This window comes from Crocodylus siamensis, chromosome 4, assembly GCF_052110815.1.
Source record: "Crocodylus siamensis isolate JL-2025a chromosome 4, ASM5211081v1, whole genome shotgun sequence".
Taxonomy (NCBI): domain Eukaryota; kingdom Metazoa; phylum Chordata; order Crocodylia; family Crocodylidae; genus Crocodylus; species Crocodylus siamensis.
Genome location: NC_143398.1, coordinates 177,300,842 through 177,322,367, shown reverse-complemented (window position 1 = coordinate 177,322,367; position 21,526 = coordinate 177,300,842). Strand labels below are relative to the sequence as shown.

The window sequence follows — 21,526 nt, the reverse complement described above, 5'->3', positions numbered from 1 at the left end:
ATCTACAGTTCTATTACATTTTTGCAAAGAAGTAATGTATTTACTACTACTATGGTCATGTGGGTGCAGCTGTGTTCAAGGTCTGCCTCTGCAGTCTGAGTTGACAGCACTTGTCTCTGCTCTAATCCTATGGCTGCTTCACATGATGTGGCAGCATCACTGCTAAAAGGCATAAGATTTTGCAGGCAGTAAGTTCTCGTATAGCAGAGCAGTTATTTGCAGGGGAATAGCACTATTGGCTTTACTTAAGTCTTCCTCTGACTGTTTCTCACAGGAAGTGGATGCCAAAGATTTATTACTCTCATGGAAGGTATCGGAACAATCTTCTCAATCCCAAATACGTTTTCTGTCCATCTTTAACTGAGCTGTAGACAGTTGCTTCTTCCTCTGCCATTAGCCTTTCTTTCCATGTTCTGAATGGGATCTGCCCCTTCAAAAAGTCAGTTGAGAAACCACCAGAAGTTTTGCAGTGGAGCAGAACTAAGTGCCACTTCCAGATGCATTTATAAGATGCACATAAGCAATCAGTTGTGCAAGATTAACAATTGAACCCTTAGGGCTGTGCTAGAGAGTTTGAGTTGTTTTCACTTCCCTATGAGAGCTTTGTGCTGTGGGCTATACCACCTCAACGTCCCTTACTTTTTAATATAGTGATGTAGGAATGTACTATTATCCCCAATTTTACAGTTGTGAGATGAAAGCACAAAGGATCAAGGGCTAGATCCTGAAAAGAGTCTTGGGCATTCCAGAGCCAGAAGTGCAACACCTGATTTTTAGATGCCTGTCTACTGGGATTGTATAAAACAGCACCATTTTGTTTCAACTTCCATTTCGCTATTTTAACAGGACAGTGTTTTGTTCTGAGTTTTGTTTCATTTTGAAACCACTGTTCTGTTTCTTTTCTTCAAACCTGTTTTGCTGTTTCGACATTTCACCCATAAGCTGTAATGGGGAAATATGAAATTGCCTATAACTTTGTAATTTTTTGGCAGATTTGGATGAAAACAGTAGTGAGGGTATCCCCTGCTGAGGCCATGAAGCCTGCCAAGTTTCAAGAAGATAGGTGCAGGGGGTTCTGGGAAACTGCACCTCAAGCTGCTGACAAGCAAAACACATGACGTTTGTGTGTGTGTGTGTGTGTGTGTGTGTGTGTGTTAAGGCATGCCCTCATTGGTGCTGGGACCTCTACATGACATGGTAGTGTGCCCCAATGAGGTCTCCTTCTCCTCCTCCCCTACAGCCTCATCCCTGATCCACCACTTCAAATGACAACAGGTAATACTAATAATAACTTAGTGAACACTAGCATAGTAGCACCAGCAGCATTTCAGGCAGTCAAACTGTGATAGAGCCTTTCTTTCTACTCCTGCAGGAGCTTCTTCACCAGTATGTGTTAAGGTGTGCCTTCGCTGTGTCCTTCCCTCTTCTTTCCCCCTCCCTCTCCTTAATTTCTGTTTCCCCGCAGGCAGGCCAAGCTTCAGCTTCAAAACTCAAAACATTTTGAAACATTTTGACTGCCCTTGCTTCGTTTTGAGGCTGTTTTGAAAACCTTTGTTTCATTTTGATTTTGTTGTTTCAAGCTCGAAACAAGGTGAAAGTGTCAAAATGAAACAGCTGGCAAAATCTCACACAGTCCTACTGTCTACTTAATAGAATTCAAAGCAGCCAAGTTAGGGACCTGTTTCTAGTTCAGTACAGGAGAGGCATTAAATACCTAAAAAGGGGGTCACAACAGGCAGTGCACTCACTGGGGAGCTCTCCACGTTTCCCATTAAGGAAATGCTGAGAACAGAGATGTGGGTTAAATCCTGCTCCTTCTGGGATTTGGCTATCTTACTATGGGCTGCAGAGAGCTTGCATTCCTTCATGCAAAGAACCAATGTAGTTTGTGCCCAAAAGCTTGTCATTTTTCTTCCAGCTGTATGGTTAGTTCAATAAAAGATATCAAAAAGAACCCTTTTTAAGCACCTAAACTATTGCTTTTTTAAAAAAATGAATGAATGGGTTACTCTTTCTTTCAAAGACATAGCCAACAGACAAAGTAATGCTCCTCTTTATTCTGTAGCCCAGTGATTGGTGCCCTAGCCATACCCATGGGAGACCCATGCTCAATTTCCTTCCCTTCATCCTGTGGAGTCTTAACTCCTTGGCTACATGATGCCAGGGAAGTGGAGGGTGGAATAGAAAATATACACATGTTCAGTCCTTCCTGTAAAAGTTTTTCCATTTTCCATTTTGACTGACTAAATATTCATTGAACCAGAGAATCTGAGTGCAAGCAAAACCATAGTTAACAGTTTGCATAGTTTGCCATTGTCAGCAAGAAGCCTGATGCTTGGCAACTATCTTTGACCCTAGATGGGAGTTCAGTCTCTGAAAGGATTGCAGGCTTGAATCCAGTTCAATTGCTCAATGTTTTTTATAACTCCACAAATTAACATCTCTTGAAGACGATAATTCAATTAGTCTTCACATGGACATAGGTATTTTGGGCACAAAATCTCTGTTTTACTGGACTGGACTTGCAAGGATAAACCACAGAGTGGAATAAATACTGACTCAGCACTCCAGATGGGATGAATTGTTCCATCTTCCCATCTGCTGTCAAACTAAATGGATGTGGAATTCAGCCTTAAGCTCTATTAAATGATTTAGCACAAATTGCAATGTTACAGTAAATCATCTGTAGAAGAAAATTAAGTTGTCCTGCATAGCCCAGCCCAGAATAGAACAAAATGTCATTTCAGGCCTAAAGATTTGACTTTTACTCAATTGCTAGATAGAATCATTTTATTTAGGGGCTGCTAGTGGTGTGTAAGTATAATAAAATACCAATTAGTGAGAGAACTTGGTATCAGAGGTACTTAAGGTGCGGCTTGCAGGTTTTTATATTCTGAGTAAACCATATTAGATTACAGGATGTACAGTCATATATCCACTCTCTTAATGACATCTGCCAATAGTATCTTTTGTCACTTTTTAAAAATCCTCCTAAATTCCTGACCCGGCTTCCCCAGCAACTTGAAGATGTCAGCCCTGGGGCAAGTCTTTCATTAGATACAGTTGGAGTGACTTTTCTGTTTGCCCTTGGCATAGACAGATACCAGGAGACAGATATTCTCCCTGCACCTTTAGGAGCTGCCACAGCTTGCACCACATACTGGAGCCCAAGAATCCAAGGTTACTTTGTTGGCAAAGACCACATTTGAAAACCATCCTGAATCCTCTACCTTCTTTCTCTACTGCCACTCTCTGCTCCTCCTCCCTTTCATCAGATCTTGTCCGGAGCACCGCTTGCTGGGACTGGAGAATCGCATCCTTTCTTTAAAAAAATAAAACGAATACCCACAGAATCAATTTTGCATTCTGAGTTGCAAAGCTATGGGGGTAGCAGACTTAAACATATACGTATTTAAAATCCCCATCAGGCTGAAGTGTTCTAGTCAGTCAAATTTTGCATCTTGAGTTTTTTAGCTTCTCACAAGTAGAATATTTTATTTGCCAAACTTAAAGTTTTATGGATTTGAATATTCAAACTGCATAGTTTTGGCTGCTTTGAAGCAATTATCTCCTTTCATTGCACAGCCTTCAAAAGAAAATGTTATTACAGAGAAATCATGAGGGAAACAGATGCAAAATACTCTGGGGACCATATGGCTGCACAAAGATCCATTTTGGAATCGGTACAATTGCTTTTATTTTTCAGAGTCCCTTGCATTTTTCTTTATTCATAAGGGAACCTGGCTATCTCTTAACATTAATATTATCTGCGTGATGCCACAAGCTGTTTAGCCCAGACTTACCCAAAAGACTTCCTGAGTTGTATAATTACAAAAAGTTAGAGGGAATCGGTCAGAATCTGGTTAGAAACAGAATTAAACTTAAAAAAAAAAAAGTTACCTGTGAAATGAAACTTTTTTTCAAAAAAAAAAAAAAGGAGCAGGCAGACTAAAGAAACAAAGACTAAAGAAATAAGTAAGATTCAGGCATTAGCCATTTTGAAAATAAAACAATATTTTAAAGCCTTAAGTGCCAGGGGTAGTGCATTCTTTTGATTGTACAAATCAATGAGTGTGTAGCTGTTTAGTTACTGCAGGGACCCATCACTTAAAACAAAACTATTTATACTTGACTTTAAAGTCTGCCTGTGCCCAGCTTTTATCTCAATCAGCAATAAATTGAGGGATATAAGCTTTTTAGCCAACCGTACCAAAAACTCTACAGATACTAATAGCAATAATCTCTTAAAGTAGGTGGTTTAATTTGTTCAGTTTTGTACAGTGCCACACATACTGAAATCATGGCTTGATTGGGCTCTAGCTATTGCCTTAGGATCAAATAGCATCGTGGTGGGAGCCACTGTATCGCTTGTCATGTTTATCCTTGATGGCTGAGAAATGTACAGCCTCTGAAGAAATGTCATGTTTTGTAATGCAGGTTGTTCTGCAGGAGAGTTTGCACCTCTTAATCACTTTGCCTAGTCAATTCATGCTGTACTTGCTTTCTGGGTGTTAGTGCTAATGTTCTAGGTCTAGGAAGAGGTGTTTGGCCTGTGTGTCATTTGTGACCATATCTTTTCAAAGATTGGTTTGTGTGTACAAACAACTGAACTGGATACCCAGATTCTGTCAGCACCTTTCAGAAGACGTTCAGTTCACTTTGGATGAAGCTAGGTTGCTGAAGCACATTGGTAACTGTTCTCTGTGGATAGAAGTAGTGCCACTAGTTGCTTCTGTTGTTCGGAAAATCTCTGTATCTGCAAAGGTACAGAGATGCTCCATGTTCAACCGCTCAAAAAAAACCTTTGCCATAACTCAGGTTGAATGACTTGCCTTATAAAAATGCCTGCATGGAGTTGTCCTCTGAGTTGTCCTCATTATGTGCATTCACAATTCAAGCTAGGTTTGCGTTTTGTGGTATTGTACTGACAACTCTAAAAAGTGAACTTGTGAATGATAGTGCTTACACTGCCACATGAGCGAATTTCCCTACACTACCTTCTTAACATGTTACCTTCCCTGTCCTTGAAGGTGCCAGACTGTTATTTGTCATGGTTGTGAATGACAACTGTGGTGTCAGTTAACAGTATTTTTCTGGAAAGGGGATGCTTAGGGTGTTTGAACACTTCAGTGTCTTGCCAAGAAATAGTAAACTTGCCTCCAGGTTTACTGGGCATTAGACTCGAACTGAGATGGAAGACTACTGTGTTAGCCTACTTCTAGTTTTTAAAAGTTATCTTCAGCTTTGACATGCTTAGTCTTTGTGGCAGTGGCCAGCAGACATTGAATTGCTGCCTTTTTGCTTTGGGACATCTTAGAAAATGTCAATGATAAGACTGATGACACGTTTTGAAGTCCTCCCCTGTGATCCATATTTAGTTCTCTAGTAAACTTCCTTTTACTAGCATGCCGACATTAGTTAGGTGTGCTTTCGATTTTACTGGCACAACTATTCAGATAAACCCCAACAACTTTCCATGGAGTTTTCTGGTAGAATACTATTAGCAACCCCTTTTATAGAAATGCAGTTTATAATGGCATAGGCAGGAAAGCTTCTTTGGGCAGGTGTGATATCTTTTATGAGATCAACTGAATAGTTGAAAAAATGTTCTTTGCAAGCTTTAGGGCACAAGCACCCCTCTTCAGGCATAGGGGGTATCTGCTGTTCTGAGATCTCCAAGGAATGATAGAAGCTAAAAGTATGACAGGATGTCAGTGAGAATGTAAATAGGTAGAAATTAGGAAAACAAAGAGTAGGGAGGGGAGGTGGGGAATGGGGGACAATGGGGAAATAATACCAAAGGTAAGTAAGAGAGGCTACTGTAGCTGAGTTCTCCAAAATAGAAATGAGGCCATATGTGAAAAAGGAAATAGCTGGAAATTAGGAAGACAAAGGGTAGAAAAGGGTGCGGGGAGAAAAGTATAAATGTCAATTAGGAGTGTGATATCCCTTTCCCCTCTCTTGAGATAGCTGTGTTAGTAAAGTTCAGCCTGGACCAGGCCTTTTCTTCTTTTAACCACAATATTTTGGTGTCACATGGGTCAACTGTTGCTACCGTTCAATGTAGTTCGATCCAACGTAGAAGGGTTTTTTGCATGCTTCATTTACAGCTGCAGAGTAGGACCCAATGGGTATGTCTATAGGCATAAAAGAGTTGTGGGGACATACACATGTGTTTTTGAATGAACTGGTATCTCTGCACAATACAGGCAAACTGACATGGGTCTGGGAAAACCATCTCATAGGGAATGGAGTTAATCCTCTTAAATTACATGCTAATGCTAGTGTCCTGATTTTAGGAACCAACCTAGCATGCATACCTCTACACAGTTGTGTATTTTAAATTGTCTACCTGTTCTAATATTTAATTCTTATTACAAAAGCTTTACCATATTGATTATTTTCCATTTTGTATTGCAGTAACTTCTGAAATACTCATCCAAGAGTAGTCCTAAAACTGCTGACTGAAGGAATCTTCAAGCCTACTACACAATCAGTCAACGACATACAAAGTTTCAGAGATGACAAGGGACTCTACATCAGGGATAAAGTGCCAATTCAGGTATTTCTGCTGTGAAATGTGAACTGTCATACCTTAACTCAACATATACACTTCGTGGTTTACTCTTATTATAGTGGCACCTGCTGGCTCTGAGATCAAGGTCTCACTGTACAAGGTACTCTATACACACAGCACAGTCTTTGCCCCAAGGAGTTTGTTGTTTAAATAGACGGCTTGGGGAGCAGAGGTGGTGATGGGAGATGTACATGGGGAAATTTTGGCAGTGCGTAAATGGAGGGACCCACTGTAGTCCATAAAAGGAAGGAAATAAAGTCAGATTTGCAGAGTTCTGACCTACAGTTTTTTTGTCCGCATGAGGTTGGTCTTGTAGTTAACATCTTTATAAGTCCAGCAATCCCACTTGACAGAGTGGTGAACAGAAGGGTGCTACATCAAAAGTACCATGCCTTTTTTAGCATAGCGTAGCTTCTGTTGATTAGTAACTGAAGGAGGTCATAAAATGGCACAGTAGATACAGTGACTTTGTTTTCAACCTAGGCAGGCAGTATTGAAGTAAGCAGTAGCGTGGTGGTGATGTACCCCCCTGCCCTGTCTTTCTGCAGCCCCTTCCCTAGGCAGTACCCAGTTCATGTGCCCACTTGCCCACCCCACGTTATGCTACTGCCCATGGACAACTATAGACCTGTAAGCCATTCTGGAAGGTATTGCAGGTATCAGGTTTCCCATGTGCCATCAGTTGCAGACTATTGCTGAAACCTTTAGATACTGTTTTCTGGGTCTGTGCAATCTTGACTTTTCCTGGCATTTAAAGATCATGTTTAATATATTGTTTGTATCAACTCAGATTCTGTCCACCTCTGCATTGGTGCAGTCCAGTTAAACTCAGTGGGGTTGTGTCTTTTTTTTAAAAGCTTCATTCTTTAAGAACCAGTCAACCTGCACTGATAATAGAATGAGCTGTTGCTTTCATCCTCTGTAGTTTAAAACCAGAGTAAAATCCATTCTGCTCCAAATGTCTGGCATAATTAGTAAAGCCAGATGTATCGTGGGATGTTGTTCGAAGCTATGCTACCAAGTCCCTTTTCAGTGTCTGGTTGTAAATGTTTCCTTAAGCTATGCTAATTTATTTCATTCTGCATTTGTTCCACTCTTCAAAGTCCCTTCATTACCAAAGGAAAGTCCTTGTTCTCTAACAGCAGCCAAAATATTTGGCCCCGTTAGGGTGGCTATTCATCTGGTTTTATAGAGGACTGTCCAGTTTTCTGGTCCTCTGTCCTCTATTAATATGAAACTGGACGCCTTTATGTCCTCTATTTTTCATTGCTCAGCACCCTCCCCCTGCCCCCACTGCTGACACCACTGTGGCTGCCTGCAGGAGCTCCCTGCTCAGCACTGCCATGCCCCCAGTGCTGCCACCACCTGCGCGAGCTCACTGTGCCCCTCCAGCTTTGGGAGGCATGGAATGTTCATAGTGGTGGGGATTGCACTAAATGCAACTGTCCTCTATTTTTGAGGTACCTTGATGGCCATCCTAGCCGCTGTCCTTGTCTTCATTCAATGCAACAAAACCTAACATTCTGTTTCTGTCTTCCTAAGTTAATGAAATGCTGGCAGATTTTTGCCTCAGGTGTTTATGGGCAATATATAGGACAAGATGATGTCTACAGGTGGTGTTTCCTTACTTGTGTGTTTTGGTATCATTGGTGATTTGTTTAAAATATCTGGACTCAAAGGCAATAAAACATGGACCACAAATCTGTCCCTCAGTGGCAAAATAGTCAGTTTCTGATTGTGGAGCCCTCTTCTAGTCTTTCATGGGAGGGAAAGTTACGCTTGAAAGGATGTCCCAGAGTTGAGCCAGACCTCAATTCTGCTCTTCAGGATTTTATGACACCAAAATCAAGCACCCTTCCATTGTAAACATTGAGTGGCAATAATAATATGTAGTAGGGGATAGTCAGAGATAAATAGTTTGTGAGGAAATATGCTTCTTGACTGCACAAAGCTGTTCTTCATTAGCTGTTTAACATACTTCTTGTGAAACAAAGGTAGGAAAACTTTCATGATGCAAAAGAAGTTTGGAGGCATATCTGTATCTTACACAATCACATCCTCCCTCACCACTCTGGGGTTCACAAGCAGATTGAAGCACAGAAAAATGATATGTTGAATATCCAATTGCAGTTGTCACAGGGACTTGCAGGGATCATCCTATGAGTTCTAAAAAAAAAAAAACCTGTCCACAGTGTTTTGCAGATGGAATCTCAACTTGCTAGTCTAGCAAATGTCTGTAGAAGACAAAGAGCAACCAACAAACAAAACCCCTTTGGTAACAGGCTATCTTGTCTGCACATAAGCCCAATACAGGTATATATATTTGTCAAATTAATAGTGTTCAAATGGTGGGACTTCCACTACTTTCCTCAGGAGCCTAGTCCAACATTAGAAAACAGATGATTGGTTTTCAGTTTCTTGATGTTTGCTCCTATTTCTTATTCAAAGAGTCAGATTAAATAATGCTAGATAGACTTCATTGTCCTCTAGTTTAGGCCAAGTGTTTATGCTATTTGCTTCCATAAAGATCATAATTCAAAAGTAATTGGGGGAAGAGGGTGCTTAAAGTTTTACATTAAAAGTCACAACCTTCCAGTTTTCTGGAGGATTGGATGATTCAGATAAAAATATCCCAGAGCAGTGAGTGAGGTTCTGTCTGTCTCCCAACTGAAGCATTTTTGGTATGCACTGAATGTTTCATACTGCTATTAGATATTCTGTACGTCACTCTAGGGACAGACATTCAAAAAGCCTGAACCTGAATTGATTTAATCTTCTCAGGTTAGTCTAACCTTCAGAGATTGAGCTGATTTTTGCAAGTGGATAGACAATCAATTTTGAATCAGGAAATGCAGGCACATGCCTGTAGTGGCTCAAGGCAGAAGTTGGGGGGTGCTAGAGTGAGCCATTCCTTCCCTTCCACCATGCTGACATGAGGGGGGCATCGCCAGGCCCTGGCAGGATGCTATGATTAGGAAGCAGTTTAAACCCCTACCCTGGACTGCACAGTCCCCAGCCAGGGCATGTCTAAGGGGGAAAGGGAAGCAGCCCTTGCCAGGCTTTTCCCCCACTTGCTGCTCAAGGGGTGGGGAGTATTACTGGATCCTGAACCCCAGCTAGCACTCTGAGGCAAAGGGGGTAAAGGGTATCTGTTGACGATACTGAGCTTTTCAGTCTGCCCTTCTCTACTTCTTCATACTATCTGCAACAAACTGACAGCGCTCAGATCGTCTCTAAGCTTTATCTAACATGGGGGTGGTGTGGCCAGATGCCTGCTGGGGTCCATGCCACTGGGGTCCCTGCTCTGGGGGAAGGCGGGATCCCTGCTTAAGCAGCAAGCGAGGGGAGGGTGGGGCAGGGGGAAGCCAGGCAGACGGTCTGGCTGGGTAGGAGAGGGGTGGGGCCAGCTCTGCTCTCTAGAGCAGACAGCACAGCCCAGCCCAGCCTGAAAAGCATGCTGGAGGACTCTAATTTAACTTAAACCAGGAAGGGATCTTGGACAGAAGTTCCATAAACTGGTTTGACCTAAATCAATTAAATCTGATACTACATTCAACCAAGTTTATCTTAAACCAGTTTCAGCCATTTTGAAACTGGTTTATGTGCACTGAACTTATGTTCTGTTACAGGTTTAAACCAGTTTCTGATCACTTAAACTGGTTCATGTGTAACTTCTGTCCCTTGCCCTGTGCTGCAGTTTCCCTAGGAGATTAACTTTGCAGCTGTAGTTCCCCTAATTGGTAGTATTCCCTTTTGTTTCATATGAAGGGTCTTTCCAGTGATGCTTGTTAATCAGCTGTGTCAACATGGTGTGTATACTGACAGTGTTTCCTCAGTACTCCTTGTTCTGAAGTGGTCTGGGTTGATGGAAGCATCACCATAGTCCATCAAGTAGCATGGCCATATTAGCAAAGCATGGACTTCCCATCTTCTTCTTTAGACCAGTGTAACTCCACTGCCTGCATTAGAACTACTTCTGACTTACACCAAGGGGGAACAAAAGCATCTGACAGGACGACTGCTTCAGCAGAATGTAGCTTCTTTCCCTTTTTTTGCAAGACATGGTAGGAAATGTAGATCTCTCTTATGTGGGAGTGGGGAGAGCCTAAGCTTCTCATGAGGGAAAGGAGAGCAGAGACGGAACAATACTATTGACTTTCAACATGGAAAGCTTTATTATCTTGGTTGGTAAAGGTGAAAGTTAAAGTCAGCTGTGGTCTAAATGGAAGCAGGTCTATGGAATTCACTCGTCCATGTTTCCACTTTTGCCAGGGCTGACTTTGATTTAGAATTTCTTTACCTTCCAAACTAGCAGAGACAAGGTGCTGGCTACTGTTGGCATATGCAAAGTTACCTGAAATCCTGCTCTATGCTAAGGAATTGTTGAACAAAAAGCAGCTTGCAGCACGACAGTCACCAAGTAGAAGAAAGGTTGATCAGTAACACGGTAAAGCATATGCTGTAAGATTAAAAAAATAAATAAAAATCACAGTGTGAAATGTTGCACTTGGGTGTTTCATAGTAGGCGGTCAGAGTAAAGATTTGGTTAGATGAGCTCAAATTTTTAGAGGATAATTTGTTGCAGAAGCTGATGCCACGGGGCCCAAAGACTACATTCTGCAGTGTCTTGTGTATTCAGCATCCCATGCTGCACAATTGATGAGCTTTAGTTAAAGTGCCCCTGTTGCCATTTTGAAGCATGGACACTGAATACACTAGATGTGGAGGCGGACTGGAGTGTGCTAATTAGGCAAGTTCAACAACTTTCCCTTCTCTATGTACTCCTCCATGTAGAGTTCACCTCCCAAACAAGTGCATTCTACCTTGTAGCTTACCAGTTAACATTGAACATGTTGAAGCGCACTCAACGAGTTTACTAGTACACAACATGTACAAATGCTTCTGAATGGTTAAAATAGCTTCTTTGTCTCTCCCCTGAAATGTCTTAAATGCTAAAAAGTTTTCCTATATGGACATACTAGGATGGTGGAAAACTGAACTTCATGCAGCAGGTGCTTGAGTACATTGCTGTGTTCAGCAGAACAGGAAAGAAAAAGCAGACAGAAGGCTGACTGAAGATGAGGGAAGGATCAGTGAAAAGAGGAACCTGCAGTCTTATTTGGAGCTATGCCTAAATGGTAGGCTGGCCTTGGCAATTATCAGCCATAAGATATAATTATCAAGTTTTCTGATAGCTCTTTCCTCAGAGCTTGTTTGGCATTCCAAGCATGCCAAGAATGGAAACTCCTAGCAGTAGGACATTAAAAGTTACCCTAGCAACAAGCTTTTTATTATCTGTTCTGCCAAGGAACCCCACTGTGCCAGGCACTACAGTCAGACAATTCTGCCCTGTGGGACTTACATTTTGTCTATTGGGTCTTCAGAAAAGGTACTGGTGACAGCCATTACTGCTAGGTATCCTTTCAGAGAGATGGGGTGGCATGCCCAAATTTATATGGCAATGTCTTGCCTTTAGTTTGTCAGCTAGAATTTCCTTCCCTCGGTTTTTCTTTCCAATGAAGTGTTGACTTGTATATCTGTTATCTGGTCACTCTTGTCTTCTCGTTCAATTGAAGAATTACTCAAGGAGACATGTTTGCTTTGGAGACGCACACTCCTTTGACTATACCAGCAAAAGTAACAGATACGCCCTTGAAGGGAACATTGCAAAATGAGTCATCTTCCTCTGTAACTCTGCCTTAAGGTCAAACTCATTCAACTCCTTGTGGATAACAGTCCCCAATATGAATCCCAGCAACAGAAGAGCCCTAGAAGTTCCCTTTAGTACAGACAAAACAGTTTCATAGATCTGCGGGTCTATTAAACTGGCTTACACTAGTTTACCTTTACCATTGTACCCAAGTACTCTGTCACCTGTGGTTTACATATTGATAGTGACATGCAGGAATGAAATGGTCTGGGGACACCCTTTGATCTCTCCTGGCTGCTTATACAACCCTTTGCCAAAAGTAGGCTCTGATTTCAACTAGGAGTTCAATAACTTGGCAATCTGTCAGAAAGCCATAATAAACCTACCCACTCCCTATTTTTGTGTAAATCTCAAGTGAATCAGCTTCTAGAAACAGTGCTTCAAGTACCAGGACCCCTCATGTTGCTTAAAGAAGGATATCTCACCCTCCTCGTACCACAGCCTAGTTGTGAGCTCATTTGAGGCATGTAGGAGTCAAAATTTTCATTTGCAAAGGTTGGTATTGTAATGGAATGGTTAGGGCTCTCTTAGCTGTTCTCTGGTTCCCTACTCCCCTTACTATGATTAGGTTTTTTTGCTTACTAAATCACAGCGTTAAGACCTGAGGCCCAGGTCGGGTTGGTTACAGGCAATCTGTTTTCAACTGCCAAAATAAGGGAATGGCAGTGGCCTGGGGTGCAGGAGATCTAGGTTTCCTTTCAACACAGGAATCGTATGACCTCGGAAGATCAGTTGCTAATCTGTGCAAAGAGATAAAATAGTTCCCCTACTCCTTCCCTATGTTTATAAATTCTAGATTATAAATTCTTGGCATCATTTATGTTAAGGCAGAAACTTGATATAATTTATACTATGCATTGTAGAAATACTGTGGACGCCTGATCTCAACTGTGGCACGTAGGTAGTAAGTATGCAAATAGTCATAGTAATTTGTTATTCAGTGTTGGGTAGAGAGAAGATGTGTAAGGACCTTCTTCATTTTTATCCAGCAGAACTTATTTTTAGAATGAAAATGAGCAGTCTCATGTCTATTAAACACACCACGGTACTACACTGAACTTCCCTTGTGGCAGTTTACAATTAGCACAACATTAATTTGATATTTGAGCTTATGATCAGAACAGAAGTTATGTTAACTATTTAAGTTTTACAGTCATGTTTAGATTACCTGGCCCATTTGAATGAGTGGGTTTGTTCAGGGTTCCCAAATTTACTTGGAGGCCAGCTCTAGATTCAAGACCACAGCACTGCCTCAGGTAATCCTGGATGAAATGATACTATCTAAGTTTTCAAAAATGGGAGGGCTGGAACAAGTAAGAAGCAAGAAAGTGAGCTGAGATTTTGAAGTCGGGTGACACTATTTTAAATCCTCAGCAAAGGCTCAAATATATTGTTGTGCATTGTATTATAGGGGTAAATGTGAGTTGACCACTTTCTCCTTTCTTAAATCATAGCAGTTGAATATCTATATGTCTTGGGTTTCTCAGTCTTTTACAGCTATAATAGTGTGGGATGGGAAGTGTCTAGAGATGTAAGATAAATGACATATATGTGATGTAAGTAGTTTGCTTCCCTCTTCCCTTGACATGCTCCCCTCCTGGCTCTCCAGGGACCTAGCGGACCTCCTGCGGCTAAAAAGGAAAGCATACAAAGGATGGAGGACAGGATTCACCTCCAAGGAGGATTATTCTGCGCTGGTCCGGTCCTGCAAGGAGCAAACCAGGAAAGCCAAGGCTGCAGCTGAACTCCAACTAGCTTCAGGCATCAAGGACAACAAAAAGTCCTTTTTCAGATATGTGGGGAGCCAGAGGAAAAGCAAGGGCAACGTTGGACCCCTGCTAAACCAGATGGGGCAACTGACGCCCAGGAAAAGCCAACCTATTAAATAGGTACTTTGCATCAGTCTTTCATCAGTCCCACGGGATGCCCATGCCTGCTATGGGACAGGGAGATCCGGGTGATGGGGATCCCCTACCCTCCATCAATGCTGACCTCGTGAAGGAACACCTTGAGAAGCTGGATACCTTCAAGTCAGCTGGCCCTGACAATCTGCACCCCAGGGTACTCAAGGAGTTGGTGAGTGTCATAGCCCAGCCCCTGGCACGGATCTTTGAAAACTCCTGGCGCTCTGGTGTAGTGCCCGAAGACTGGAAGAAGGCCAATGTGGTGCCGATCTTCAAGAAAGGGAGGAGAGTGGATCCGGCTAACTACAGGCCCATTAGCCTGACTTCTATCCTGGGGAAGATCTTAGAAAAGTTTATTAAGGAGGCCATCCTTGAGGGACTGGCCCAGGCTAACATCCTAAGGGATAGCCAGCACGGGTTTGTTGCGGGTAGGTCTTGTTTGACCAATCTCACTTCCTTCTATGACCAGGTGACCTATCACCTGGACGAGGGAGATGAGATTCATGTCATATATCTTGACTTCAGAAAAGCTTTTGATCTGGTATCCCATGATCACCTCTTGGCCAAACTGGCCAGTTGTGGCCTTGGCTCCACCACGATCCGCTGGCTGGGAAATTGGCTCCGTGGTCGGACCCAGAGGGTTGTAATTGATGGCAGTCACTCATCGTGGTGCCCTGTGACCAGTGGGGTCCCTCAAGGCTCTGTCCTGGGACCCATCCTGTTCAACATCTTCATTAATGATGTGGACATTGGAGTCAGGAGTGGACTGGCCAAGTTCGCCAATGACACCAAACTTTGGGGCAAAGCATCCACGCCAGAAGATAGGCAGGTGATCCAGGCTGACCTGGACAAGCAAATGGGCAGATGAGAACCTCATGGTGTTTAACACCGAAAAATGCAAGGTTCTCCACCTTGGGAGGAAAAACCTGCAGCATTCTTATAGGCTCGGCAGTGCTACGTTGGATAGCACTACAGAAGAAAGAGACTTGGGGGTCATCATTGACCACAAGATGAACATGAGCCTGCAATGCGATGCTGAGGCTAGTAAAGCTGGCTTGCATCCATAGATGCTTCTCGAGCAAATCCCGGGACGTCATTCTCCCCTTGTAGTCGGCCTTGGTGAGGCCGCAGCTGGAGTACTGCGTCCAGTTTTGGGCTCCACAATTCAAAAAGGATGTGGAGAAGCTTGAGAGAGTCCAGAGGAGAGCCACGCGCGTGATCAGAGGTCAGGAAAACAGATCTTACCATGGGACTCTTTAGTCTGGAAAAGTGCAGGCTCAGGGGTGATCTGATGGCCACCTATAAGTTTATCAGGGGTGACCACCAGGATCTGGGGGAATGTTTGTTCACCAGAGCGCCCCAAGGGATGACGAGGTCGAACGGTCACAAACTCCTGCAAGACCGCTTCAGGCTGTACATAAGGAAGAATTTCTTTACTGTCCGAGCCCCCGAGGTCTGGAACAGTCTGCCAGCGGAGGTGGTTCAAGCACCTACATTGAACACCTTCAAGAGTAGATTAGATGCTTATCTTGCTGGGATCCTATGACCCCAGCTGACTTCCTGCCCTTTGGGCAGGGGGCTGGACTCGATGATCTCTCGAGGTCCCTTCCAGCCCTGATGATGATGATGTCTATGAAATGTCTTGTGTGAATGACTCATTTGGGACTCCAAGGCATTGCCACTGTGCTAGGAACCTCTTAGGTCCATCCCCCACTAAATCAGTTCACAGTGCAGTCGCATCCCTTGTGGGACATTTTGCCTAGATCAGGGGTTCCCAAACTATGATACACATAAGCCTGGGGGTACACAAGACATCTTTGGGGGGTACGCAGGAGAAATTGTGTAATGATTGATTTAATTTTCATTATAATAATAATTAGTAATTAAGGGGTCAAAATATAAAAAGTATGCTGGTGGGGGTATGAAGGCAGCTGACAAATCAGAAAAGAGGTATGCAGTAAGAAAAAGTCTGAGAACCTCTGGCCTAGACCCTATCTAAAAGTTCCTTTAAGTATCAGGAAGCATTCCTCCCTTTGTCCTTGTTAACAATACAGGCATGTTCCCAGGGTCTGATCTAAAGGACATTTAAGTAAACAGGAGTCTTTCCACTGCCTTCAGTAGGCTTTAGAGCAGCATCTAAAGTTCTGTTTCAACAGGATGAGATCACTGTGATCATTTCTCACTTTTTCTCCAGTCTCCTGTTCCAAGCTGTTGATTTTCATACACAGACCAGTATCAACCTAGTTTTACTAAAAACAAGTACAGTGAACTCATCACGTAGCCTTCCACGTATGAAATATTACATACAAGGTATAAATTAAATGCACATATTTATGATGGCACCATTTAAAGCATGATTGATACAGAAGTGTGATTTATGATGGCAACTGCATAGCCCAGAGTGACTGCACCATCTGGCTGGATTTGTGGTTACTTGTTCAGTCGCTTTTGTAACTTTTCAGTGTTTTATTCCACACTTTGCATTCTTCTGCCAAGTCTGTGAACCTGGAAATGAAGCTGCCTACTGCAGTCAAGCAAATTCAATCTATGAATGTCCTATCCCCTTCTGAATGTTTCTGGTAGTGATTCATCTTTATGGTTATGACAACTGCTTGACTGATTTTTTCCTTTCAAACTCTTATGGGCCACATCTAAAAGACTGCTGTCACCTTTACAAAGCTCAAGAAATGGGGGAATTTGGCTAGTTGCATAAGAAAAAATCCCCTTTTTCTATCGGAGGACAACTTCAGAGTTAAGAGGCTGGGAAGAGAAGAGATTTTGTGAAAGACCACCTAATTTTGTCCTCAGATACTTGAATTACAGTGTAGCCTGAAAGCACACAACCATCATCAGGACTCCAGTTTTTGTGTAAATGCAAGGTCTAACTTTCACAGGTGTTGAACACAGCTCCTACTGATAAGCAGCTGCACTGAAATCAGGTGAAGCAGTACAGAGTTCAGTGCAGATTTGTTAAATTCACCTACAACTGCTGGTCAATACTCGGGCAATTAGCCTGTGACACTGCTAGCGGAGCCATGTTGCTGTTGTTATCCAAGCTAGCTCATTATAAGCCAGCTCAGGCATCCCTGCATGAGCTGTAATCACAGCCTCAAACTGCACTGCAGATATGGTGTCAGTCATAGTTGTCAGTACCTTTTAAAAATATAAACCTAAAAAACAAGCACCCTTTATAGTAACTTCTTTGAAATGTGCAGTGTTTCTAGACAGGCAGGCAAATAATTTATTCCTAATAAATGAGAGATGGGGGCCTTCCCCCGAGATCTGTAGATCTAAAACCAGATTTCCCAAGTCCCAGTCTAGCATTGGCTCGAAACAAATTGTTACAGAAGGTTTGTCATTTATAGCTGTACTTGCCGAGTCTCCTCCTGTTAGCATTCTCTCGCCAGTACTGTCAACTTGTACTGGTTCCCCAAGTAAGATAAACTACAGCAGCAAAAGCCTTTTCTGCTGGTTATAATAAAGTCTTCCCTAGATTTTGCCAATCTGAGTGTTACAAAAGCCACCTCCTTAAGCAACCCTATTATAATGGCAAAGACTGCAAGCAACAACCACTCCTCATCTCATTCCTCATGTCCATGGGAAGTAGGAAGAACTGCAAGAATTATTTAATTATTGCTAAAAGAGGCTATGAACTACAGCAAGTTTTAAAGAGGAATCAGTTTAATAGGCATGTCCTCCAAAAAAGCCAGAGATGATTTCTGATAGGGCATGACAAGTGCCTCAGACTGTGATAATCAGCAGGAGTCATAGAGGCTGAACACTTCCTAAGACCTGATTGGAATGGGCAAATAACACTATCCTACATTTTAAATGGTCTTTTGTGTCTTAAAGAATTTGAACCATTCAATAGCTATGCTGACAATTGTAAGAACTCAAGAATAAGAATCCCTGAGTATTGGAGTATGCCGTCAGCTACACATACTGTATGCCAGTTTAACATTATTAGAGCAATCAGGACTTCTCTTTAGGGATTTTGTTGCATTTTAATGATGATGAGTGCACAGAAGGTGTAGTTTTTTGACATTTTGCCCATAAATGGGCTCTGCCTCCTCTTACACCTATACAAAAGAATTACCCCCATTTTAGTGAAGCAGTGAAAGATTCTGTTCATCTCAGTCGATCTGCATTCCCATGAATCAACAGCTGCAGCTCAGAAAGAGCCACAGGATACAGAGTAAACAACACAAAGCTGGACAGTCACCTTTCCCCTGGCATTCTAGGTGAGAACAATAGCTTTTTGTCCCTCTAAAACTCAGCTTCTCTCCCTGTCCCTAGCACAGTTTTGAAAGAAAGTCCTAGCCCAGAAAAGGTTCAGATGTGAAGTTCCTAGTGCTCAAACAGTTTCTGGTTTTGAAGGCTATGGAAGGGCTCTTTTACAAAGTTGTGCCTCACAGCTGCTGCCTTTTTGCTTCTACTCTTGCAGATGAATCCATAAAAACCAGCTCAAGTCATGAACTGCTTTGATCTTGAATGCTTTCCTCAGCGCTTTGTTAGTCACTGACATTTTAATATGCAGAATATACCACCAGTGCAATCCACAAGCCTTTTTTAAACAGAAATGTTATGCTTAGTTTCTTTGGTACTTTATCACTAACACATGCTTCCTCAAGCTCCTAACAGAAGCACAAAGAGCAATGGGCTATTTTTAAGGAGATGCCATCAATTACTACTCCATTTCTCTGGAGCCTCATTCCTGTTCACTTGCACACACAAGTCCCATGGACCTTAGTGGAATTATGCTCGTGTAGAAAGCTGAACTTTTAGTACGTGCCGGATCTAAGACTGGTTAAGAAATTGCTTGGTACCTAATAGCAAGATGTACATTTTACTAATGATACCATCAATCCTGGTGGAAGCTGCATGCAGGATGGAATCTATATTGGAAGGTGTTAAAACAATGTGCAGCATTGTTCATACAGCCCTGCAGAAGTTTCCACTGATAGCGGCCTACTAACTTTGTAATGTTTGACACCCATGTGTTGGAGCCAAGTGCTCTTGAGCATCTGTTGGGCTGGGTTGACTCCAGCAGTCTTTCTTGGGTAATACTCCTGGGCACAGAGCAATAACCCTTCTGGAACTGTGATCAGTGCTGGTTTTCCAGCAGTAAACTGGCCCTTTTCCTAGAGTTATGTTCTGACAGGAACTCTTGTTTCTACCGTACCCCTGGCACGAAGCAAACGCTCACAGAACTTGCAGTGATTTCTGATGATAATAATTTTATTTAGACAATATAAAAGGTAAACCTAAGTCATTAAAATATCTCTGTGCTATTTTCTGCTTTGGTTTCCTCTTCACTCTTCATAATTCTACAGGATTTAATAGTCTAAGGTGTATTAGCCTACTTCCTTCCCTATTTCCCTTCTGCTTGCGGCTTACAAGCCGCTGAGTTCTGAAGCTGTCATGGTAAACTCCCATGAAGTTTGAAAAAAGCTCAAAAAAATGAGTCCTTGTCTTGGGGTGCAGACAGAAGTTGCGTTTGCAGTGCAGTTGGCCCCCTTAAAGTGCCCAACAGCTGAGCTGTGACACGCGTGCACGGCTGCAGAGCACTTTTTTAAAGTAGCCGATCATGTGATGGGGTAACTCTCATTCAGTAAGGTATCAGATGAAGGTGCTCCACTTTCCCTAGGGTTAACTTGTGGTGCTATTGGGGCTGGGCTGATGCAGTCCATCCCCGCCCTGAGTGCTGACAGCAGGAAGGGAGTGGGGAGGGGGAAGCCAGCAGCATTGACCTGATTTGCCCAGCCTGAGCTGGAGGGGAGCCTGGCTTGAGCTGGATCAGGGGCATCCCCCCCCCACACACACACACTTTCAGGCCTTCCCTAGCCCCCCATTGCCCAGTTCAGGCCAATCAAACCCAGTGGGAAGGTCACTGCTGCTGGCTTCACCCTTCCTCCTTCTTTTCTGCTGATAGTCCCAGAGCTGGCAGGGGTAACAGACCCAGGCTGGGTAGAGGGGCAGCTCTAGCTGGGGAGAAGGGCTGCTCCTTTCACTGCTCACCTGCAGCCAGGCTCAGTTTCCCTTCCCCACACCTCCTAACCCAACAGGCAAATGTCTGTTGGGTTGTGGGAGATCCTCTAACTCATGGCCCTTTAGGTAAAGCGCCATGATTTAGAGTGGGGGATCTGTACTTCTGTCAATGCATGCCCTTGATCTGTTATACACAAATGCCTTATCCCTCTGAGGAGATCCAAATGCTTCAAAGATATAAAATTAATTTTTGCTGCGGAGGTGTTTAGTGAGTTGCATACACTGTGAACATCTGAATACAGTTGGGGCTGGCAATCTAGGGCTTGCACAACTATTGGATCTAGCCCGTGGTGCTGGGGGACTTCCTCAGTGTTTCAGTGGTGGGGAGCTCTATCTGTGCCATGGCCAAGCTGACAGGTGGATGTGGTGGCACGGAGAAGTGGCAAAGGTGGCAGCCAGGTCCTGGCAGTGTCCCACCTCAGACCCCAGATAGGTCATTCTGGCATACAACCAGAAAAACTTGCTAACTGCTGGAGTAGGGCATCATCCCAGATCTTCTCACTTAGAGGGGGCTGTGCTTTACCCGCTCTGCCACACTTTCTACAACTTTGTATGCTCCATAAGGTTATATACTTCAGAGCTGTAAAAAATCTATTAGACCTGCTGTTTTTCCATGCTGTCTGGTATACAGCCCAGTTTTGTATGTGAGCATAAAAAGTATAGAATTATTGGCTGGGATGAGACCCAAGTCTTATTAATGTAAATGCACTTCTAGTTCACTGCACTTCCTTGCCTGCAGCTTTTTCTTTTCTGTAGATTTACTTGTGAAATGCTCTAAGACTTTTCCCTTAAAAGCACTACCTAAAATAAAATGCTTACAACTGAAGTGAAGATGCAGGTGAGCAGTGAAAGGAGCAGCCCTTCTCCCCAGCTAAAGAGCTGCCCCTCTACCCAGCCTGGGCCTGTTACCCCTGCCAGCTCTGGGACTATCAGAGTGCTATCAGAGAAGTGGCAGGAGGAGTAGGAGTCTGTTGGGTGTCTGAGCAAAAGGCACAGCTGAGGATACCTTGCCTTGTAGCTAGGGGGCACACCTAGGCTCTTTTGCAACATCTGATCTGATGTGTGACTTCAGGGTTTCCATTCTCCTTGCTGCTGTTTTCACCTTTTGTCTAATTAGTCTATAAATACTTTGCAGTAGGGACTGTATATATCTGTGTGTACAGTATCTGGGGCAGTAGGATCCTGAACTTGTTGGCAGCTTATCAGGGTTACTGAAGAACCACTGCTGTGATTTTTCAGCCTCTTCTTTTCTTCCCCTCCTAACACCATACAGCATGCAAGGATTTC

The 21,526-nt window shown here is 43.1% G+C and overlaps 1 long non-coding RNA gene across 2 annotated transcripts in view; it reads left to right on the top strand.

Annotated features, from left to right (window-relative positions):
- The window catches only part of LOC149867221 (uncharacterized), a 306,230-nt gene that overhangs the window by 72,937 nt on the left and 211,767 nt on the right, over positions 1-21,526 (top strand). For both annotated transcript variants that reach the window (XR_016441617.1, XR_016441618.1), the window contains exon 2: positions 6,421-6,562. This is a non-coding gene — a long non-coding RNA (uncharacterized LOC149867221). The remainder of the gene's footprint in view (positions 1-6,420; positions 6,563-21,526) is intronic.